This window comes from Mastomys coucha, unplaced genomic scaffold, assembly GCF_008632895.1.
Source record: "Mastomys coucha isolate ucsf_1 unplaced genomic scaffold, UCSF_Mcou_1 pScaffold11, whole genome shotgun sequence".
Lineage (NCBI taxonomy): Eukaryota > Metazoa > Chordata > Mammalia > Rodentia > Muridae > Mastomys > Mastomys coucha.
The window spans coordinates 10,925,733-10,933,541 of NW_022196893.1; the positions used below are offsets into that span (position 1 = coordinate 10,925,733).

A 7,809-nucleotide genomic window follows, 5' to 3' on the forward strand; every position below is an offset into this window, starting at 1 on the left:
CCCCCCTAAGGAGGGCCATCTCTTTTCTTCCACACAATTGCAGGGGCGGTACTTCTCAATGCCTTCTAACTCGGGACAGGCAAATGGGAGTGTTTTTGCATTATATTGAAGTCAAAGGCCATGTAAGTCGGGTGTGGTACATAACCTATGGTAACTGGCTGGCATATGGGGGGGGGTTGGGTTCCATCCCTACCACTACAATAAATAAATACATTCAGACAAATTGATAACCTTGAGAGGGAGTCAAGTTATAGAGGTGGTGCATTGGCTTTTAGGTCACAACAGAATGCCTCATATCAAGAAAAGTGTCAGGGCTGGAGAAATGGCTCAGTGGTTAAGAGCACCTGCTACTCTTCCAGAGGATCAGATAAGTCCCAGCATCCATGTCAGGTGGCTCACAACTGTCTGCAAGCCAGCAGGGCTCTGGGGATGGGGATTCCACTCCATCTTCCAACATCCACTCCCACATATATATTGCATACATTCATAAGATGCATACACATCTGGGTAAATAATAAAAGTAAGAATTTACAATTATTTAGAAAGGTAAGTGTCACAGAGAGTGGTTAAAGAGCAGTTGCTATTCTTCCAGATCAGGGTTCCAATCCCCATACCTGAATCTGGCAGCTCATACCTGCTAGTAGCTCCATTCTGGGAAATCTGACGTCCTCCTCTGCCCCTGAGGGCACCTGTAAACACACACACACACACACACACACACACACGTAAATATTTAAAAAGAAAACAAGTGAGGCTATAGAGATGGCTTAGGAGTTATAAGCACTTGTTAGTCTTGCAGAAGACCTGCGTTTGATACCCAGCACCCACGTGGTTGCTTAAAACCATGTAGGTGGCTTACAACCATATTCTAGGGGATTCAAGGCCGGTTTCTGGCTTTTGAGAGGAGTCCACCCCTAAAAGAAAACATTGTATCACAAAGCTGATACTTACAGGGAACTGAGAGGTGGGGGTCATGGGTGGACTTCCTTCACAATGAAAATTACCATTTGGAAACCACATTTTGATAAGTTTCCGGTTGGGACTTTGTGCTACAATAATGTATTCACTTAAAGTCATTCAGAAATTAGGGGACCTGGGACTGGGGGTGTTGCTCAGGTAGTGGAGCACCTGTCTGCCAGGCGTGAAGCTCTGAGTCTACAGAGTGAGTTCCAGGACAACCAAGGCTATACAAGAGAACCTCTTCCTAGGGCCACATAAAAAGCAGGCATGGTTAATCACTGCAATCTAGAGGTGGCAGCTGGAGGAACAGGAGCTCAGGGTCATCCTTGGGTATACACCGACACCTAGACCAGCCAGAGACACGTGAGACCTTTTGTTTGTTTGTTTGTTTTTTGTTTTTTCGAGACAGGGTTTCTCTGTGTATCCCTGGCTGTCCTGGAACTCACTCTGGAGACCAGGCTGGCCTCGAACTCAGAAATCTGCCTGCCTCTGCCTCCTAAGTGCTGGGATTAAAGGCGTGCGCCACCACTGCCCAGCAACACGAGACCTTAACTCAGAAAAAACACAATGGCAAAAACCTGGGGGACCTTTGAAGATAGCTCAGGCAGTGGGCACTTGCCATGAAACCCTGGGAACCGTTAGTTTGATCCCTGGATGCCCCTGTGGAAGGAAAGAAGCAAATCCCAAAAGGTGTCCCCTTACCTGTGCACTCACCAAGGCAGTAAACATGGTCTCTCGAGCCACTTCTCACACATGCACACACATACCAGTAATAACAAAAGGTTTTAAAAACTTTTTCACTATAATACCAAGAGGGTTCTCCTTGCTAGGTGGAAATGAGTTTGCCTTGTGACATGAATTTTTCTTTTTTCTTTCTTTCTTTCTTTCTTTCTTTTTTTGTTGTTGTTGTTGTTGTTTGTCTTTTTGTTTTTCGAGACAGGGTTTCTCTGTAGCCCCGGCTGTCCTGGAACTCACTCTGTAGACCAGGCTGGCCTCGAACTCAGAAATCCACCTGCCTCTGCCTCCCAAGTGCTGGGATCAAAGGTGTGCGCCACCAGCACCCGGCGACATGATTTTTTCTTGATGAATATTTCTTTTTTTTTAAAAAAAGATTTATTTATTATTGTATGTAAGTACACTTGTAGCTGTTTTCAGACACACCAGAAGAGGGCGTCAGATCTCATTACGGATGGTTGTGAGCCACCATGTTGTTGCTAGGATTTGAACTTAGGACCTTAAGAAGAGCAGTCATGCCGGGCAGTGGTGGCACATGCCTTTAATCCCAGCACTTGGGAGGCAGAGGCAGGTGGATTTCTGAGTTCGAGGCCAGCCTGGTCTACAGAGTGAGTTCCAGGACAGCCAGGGATACACAGAGAAACCCTGTCTGGAAAAAAAAAAAAAAAAAAAAAAAAAAAAAAAAAAAAAAGAAGAGCAGTCAGTGCTCTAAACTGCTAAGCCATCTCTCCAGCGCTCTGATGAATATTTCTTAAGAAATAAAATCACTTTACATAATAATAATAATAGGAAGAAGGAAAAGAAGAAGAAGAAGAAGAAGAAGAAGAAGAAGAAGAAGAAGAAGAAGAGGAAGAAAACTGAGGACTGGAGGGATGGCTCAGCTGTTAAGAGCCCTGGCTGCTCTTCAGTTTCCAGCATCAGAATGCCAGCTTGCAACCGTCCATAGCATTAGTTCCAGGGCATCTAACACCCTCACCAGAACCCATGAGTACCAGGCATAGCTGCAGACAAAACATTCATATGAAATAAACAAATCTTTTAAAAAGTTATGAGTAAGAAAACTAATTAGGGACTATACTAAGATGGCTCAGAGGTTAAGAGTTGCTTTTCCAGAGTTCCTAGATTCAGTTCCCAGCACCCACATAGCAGCTTACAAGCAGCCATTTGTGACTATGCTTATAAGGAATCCAACGATCTCCTTGGCTTCCATGGACATTACATGCATGAAGTGTACATACATATAGTCAAAACACCCACATATAATATAATTGTTAAACATTTAGCCAGGCCGGGCAGTGGTGGCACAGGCCTTTAATCCCAGTACTAAGGAGGCAGAGGCAGGCAGATCTCTGTGAGGTCAAGGCCAGCCTGGTCTACAGAGTGAGTTCCAGGACAGCCAAGGCTACACAAGAGAACCTCTGTCTTGAAAAACCTAAATAAACCATAAATAAATAAATAAATAAATAAATAAATCTACCACAGACTCTACCTGAGAGCTAGAGTCTGCCCATTATGAGCAGCATCTTGGGGGGTGGAGAAACCTCCAAGTCTGGGGGTGAATCCCAGATCCAACACATTCCCATTACTTTCATCCTCTGGGCCTCATGGGTAGCTTTGTGCATTGATGAAGGGGGTGGGGGCAGAAGGATGTACAGAGGCCAGCACATCTGAGCACGGACATTGTGCCGACCCAGTGTTTTATACGCTTCTGAGTACCAGGCCTCTGCAAAGGGCTAGAATGCAGTGCAGTATACACTTCGTCACATCGGTCAGGACCTTGTCACACCACTGCACAGGAGGCCTGTGCCCCCCCGCCACCATATGCGCACAATCACGCCACAGCACGGATCTATCCACACACTCCACGCACCCAAGGGCCAATCTACCACAAGCTGCAGAACACAGACACACAGGTCCACTCACGACGCAGAGCCGGACAAGCACTTCGGCCAGCTCCGCCTCACACAGCACACACGCCCGCACAGGACGCCCGGGGCCGTGGGCCGGCGCACGCACGGTCAGAGGCAGGGCACGCGCACACTCGCGCGTCCGATCGCTGCACACACGAGAGGCGCGGGGCGGCGGCGGGAGCTCGCGGTCCAGGCGCCCCCGGCCCAGAGCGCGCAGAGCCCGGCTGGCGGGGGAGGGGACGCGGCCGCGCGGGGGCGGGGCGGGGGCCGGCGGGAGCGGGCACCTCCAGCGCAGCGCTCGGCCTCGCCGCCGCGCCCCCGCTACCGCCCCGGGGTGCAGTCGAGCGGCCGCGCCGGGCCCGCGGGACGGGGTGGAGGTGGGGTGGGGGGCGGGGATCGAGCCGGGCCCGGGCCGCGCTGCCTGCGATGCCGGGCGCCCGCCGCAGCCGCCGCCGCCGGAGCCCGGGATGGGGCGAGGAGAGGCTGCGGCGGACGCCAGCATCTCCCCGCCGGGGACCCCGGGGGCCCCGGAGCCGCCGCCGCCGCTGCTGCTGCTGCCGCCGCTGCTGAGACCCAGCGGGCGATGGGTGAGTTGACCCTGGAGCCGGGGACCCGCGCAGCAGCCCTGCATCCTCCCCGCACCCCAGGCCTCGCCTCCGCGTCTCCCCCGCCCTCCCGTGCTGGTCCCGCAGCCCCGGGGGCGGGGGCCTTTGGCCGAGGAGGGGCGAGATGTGGGGGACTGCTTAACCGGCGACCCCTGCCTCCACCCGCCTGCTTTCCGCAGCTCTCCCTTGCCGCGGGGCAGAGCCTGGCGCGGCGACCCCCTCCCTTGGCTGGACCCGGGTGGGGTAGGGGCGTCCGGAGGCGCGGAGCTCCAGCCATGCTTTGTGCGCTGCGCTCTCCCTTCCACCTCCGGCGCGGCTCGAGGCTGGGGGCGCGAGGCCTCAGCTCTTTCCTTCCCCACTCCCGACCCCGGGCTGCTGCGGCTGTTGGCCGAGGCCCAGGCGCGGTCGGGGTGCTGGGCGGGTGTGGGGGCTGTGGCTGGAGCTGTAACTACAGCTGCCTTAGTGGGGAGCAGGGAAAAGCTTAGGATGAGAGGCCCCCACCTTCTACTGGGGAGGGGTCTCCTTCTCTTTGCACTGTACTGCCCAGGGCGGAGGAGGGCTCCTGGCTGGGGGAGGGCGCTATAAATATCTACAAACAGTTCTGGAACCGGGCTGGGATGGGGAGGGAAGCTTGCTTGGTTGTGCTAGTGGCGGTGGTGGTGGTGGGGGGCGGGTTGCCTGAGCTGGGGCGCAGCAGGCAGAGATGCTTCACCCCAGTCAGATCTGATGGCCTGAGGTCTAATGATGCTCCCTAGCCTGCGGAACCCAGAAGGGAGATGTAGGCAGGAACATTTTCCCTAATGGGATTTTTCTGTGGTCCTCCATCATCTCTGGGACTCGGGTGCAGAAATGCCTTCATGGGAGGGGGGGGGGTTGACCTGGAGGGACACAGTTATTAAAGGTCCAGGCATTGAGCCAATCGTGAGGATGTCGGGGAGAGCAAGCTCTCCTTCTGGGAGCTGGCAACTCCAGGATTATTAGGGCTGCCCAACGCTAAGGAGATAGGCTGGGTTTCTGGGAAAGTTAAAAAGAGGGGCTCTTTGCCCTGGGGAGAAAGAACCTACTGGAAGACGGAAAAGTTCTCAGGGCTGAAGAAATAGTAAGAGAAAGGACCTAGAGGTGTGCATCCTTGGTGTGTAGAGAGATGGTGTGTAGTATGGTGGGACACTGAACCACTGAGAAACGAGCTGAAGAGTGGGTATCCATGTGCAGCCGGCTGTGGTTGTATAGTGCTTAGTACTGTTTTGGCTGTAACAACCTTGGTTCGAATCCAAGTCCCAACACCAGTGATAGGATAAGTGTGGGGAGAGGTAGGTGGGGGTACTTTTGGCAGGTGTTGCCAAGGTGTGCAGACATGAAGGATAGATGGAGGTAGACACACACGGGGGGGGGGGGGAGAGAGAGAGAGAGAGAGAGAGAGAGAGGAGAGAGGAGAGAAGAGAGAGGAGAGAGATGAGAGAGATGAGAGAGATGAGAGAGCTCTGGCAGCATCTAGCACATATTGTGCACCCGGCATAAGCTGCTGTTAGGTCCCTGAGGACAAGCCAGTGGGAATGCCTGATTGCCAACTTCGGAGGAGAGAATCCAAGGCTTCAGAACAGGAGAGCCAGGTGGAGAAAATGTGGATGACCACATCAGGCAGCTAGGACTGGCTCCTGGGGACTGCAAGAAGCTGTTCTTGTCAGGGATTGAGCAAATGGCCTCAGCTTCCCCTTTTGAGACTCTGTGTGTCCTGTGGTCAGTACCCATCAGTTACCCCTTCTGCTGTAACTGTCTCACTTCAGGAAGCTGGTGCTCTGAGCCTCAGTTTCCACCTCTGTGAAGTGGAGAGAGTCCTCCCCGGGAATTTGGAGAGGACTGGAAATGATGAGGCATGTAAGGATGCCTGACACCCGAACCATGTTGGGGGAAATTGCTGGCTGCTGCGTTGGTATTATTACCTGTAAAATGAGGCCACCTGATGCCAGCTGGCCGTGAGGCCAGTTTCCTGAGGGGGACGGGCTGTGCTGAGGATCTCAGGAGGACTGGTGTGGAAGGGAGGGTCTTGGGAACTGCACGGGACTTTCTTCTGGGATTCTAGGAGGAGGTGAGGAGTGGGGAGTGGCGGGCAGGAGGGTGGGTGTTCTACAGAGAAGAGTCCTGTGGTCCCTCTGGTACCCACCACCATGCATCTCCCTTCTCAGCAAGAGACCTGAGGCATACTGTTCCGCTTCTGGAGTGCAAAGGATCTTTTCCCCCCATACCATATACTTCCCCTCTTCCTTTAACCAGATCTAGCTCTCCACTTGGAGACCCAGGCTCCCTTCTAGAAGTTTCTTCAGACATTCAGGCCAAGAAACATGTTGTGTTCAGGTGAGGGGTAGGGACTAAAGAGAAAATAAGCCTTTTTCTCAGGTTAGCATCTAGCAGGGCAATAGGTTCCCCTGGGCATTTGCATCTGTGCTGGCTGCCAAGGACCTAGGCATAATTACTTAAAGTAGACTCTTGATCCAGTGGCCAAGTTCAGATCCTGGCTCTGCCACTTCTCAATCTGTGTCTATATCCCTGACCTCAGTTTCCCTGACTCTCAAATGGGGACAGTGCATATGGTAGCATTTGAGCACTTCAGTATGATTTCTTTCTGTGCCCTCTTAAAGTGAAACTTGGAAACTACTATTTGTCCCAACACACGGGTCATGTATGGTCCTGTGGTAAGGGGCTTGCCTTTCCATGTCCTCACTCAGGCAGGGGGTACTGGTATGCTGACATCTGGACATCTGGTAAAATAAAACCCTGGTAATTAGTGTCAGTCAGTTCCTGTGATGTATGTCTTCTGAGCACTGGCTAATGGGAGGTGGTACCCATCAGCTTCACTGCCTGGACAGGCATTCAGCTGGTGCCTAATGCTGATGGTTGATGAAAGGTCAGGGGCTGTTGATGAGAAGAATGTGGGGAGCTGCCAGGCAGTGCCGTACGTAGGTAAGAGCAGTACCAGGAGGGATTGTCCAGGCCTCTGGGCTGGGGGCAGAATTTCACCCCCAAGGACCTGATCTGTCATGGAGGGAGGTGGAGGAAGGAACGCTTTCCTGAGATTCCCCCACATCACTGAACCTGAATGTCTTTTTTTTTTAAGATTTATTTTATTGCCGGGGGGTGGTGGTGGCGCACGCCTTTAATCCCAGCACTTGGGAGGCAGAGGCAGGCGAATTTTTGAGTTTGAGGACAGCCTGGTGTACAGAGTGAGTTCCAGGATATCCAGGGCTACACAGAGAAACCCTGTCTCGAAAAAACAAAAACAAACAAACAAAAAAAGATTTATTTTATTCGTACACTTTAGCTGTCTTCAGACATACCAGAAGAGGGCACCAGATCCCATTACAGATGGTTGAGAGCCACCATGTGGTTGCTGGGAATTGAACTCAGGACCTCTGGAAGAACAGTCAGTGCTCTTAACCACTGAGCCATCTCTCCAGTCCCGAACCTGACTTTCTTCTGCTCTAGCTGCTCTCACAAAAGGGTTCCCCTCAATCTTGACCTGGCTGCCTCCCCTCCTCCTCCTCTTCCTCTTCTTCCTCTTCCGCCTCTTTTCTTTTCTTTCTTTCTTCCTTTCTTTCTTTTTT

At 52.6% G+C, this 7,809-nt stretch overlaps 1 protein-coding gene across 1 annotated transcript in view; it reads left to right on the forward strand.

The window, feature by feature from the left end:
• Positions 1-3,969: 3,969 nt before the first annotated feature.
• Mgat3 (beta-1,4-mannosyl-glycoprotein 4-beta-N-acetylglucosaminyltransferase) overlaps positions 3,970-7,809 on the forward strand; it is a 53,607-nt gene continuing 49,767 nt past the window's right edge. Inside the window, exon 1 of the mRNA XM_031349724.1 lies at positions 3,970-4,192. The gene's annotated coding sequence lies outside the window, so the exon portion shown is untranslated. The remainder of the gene's footprint in view (positions 4,193-7,809) is intronic.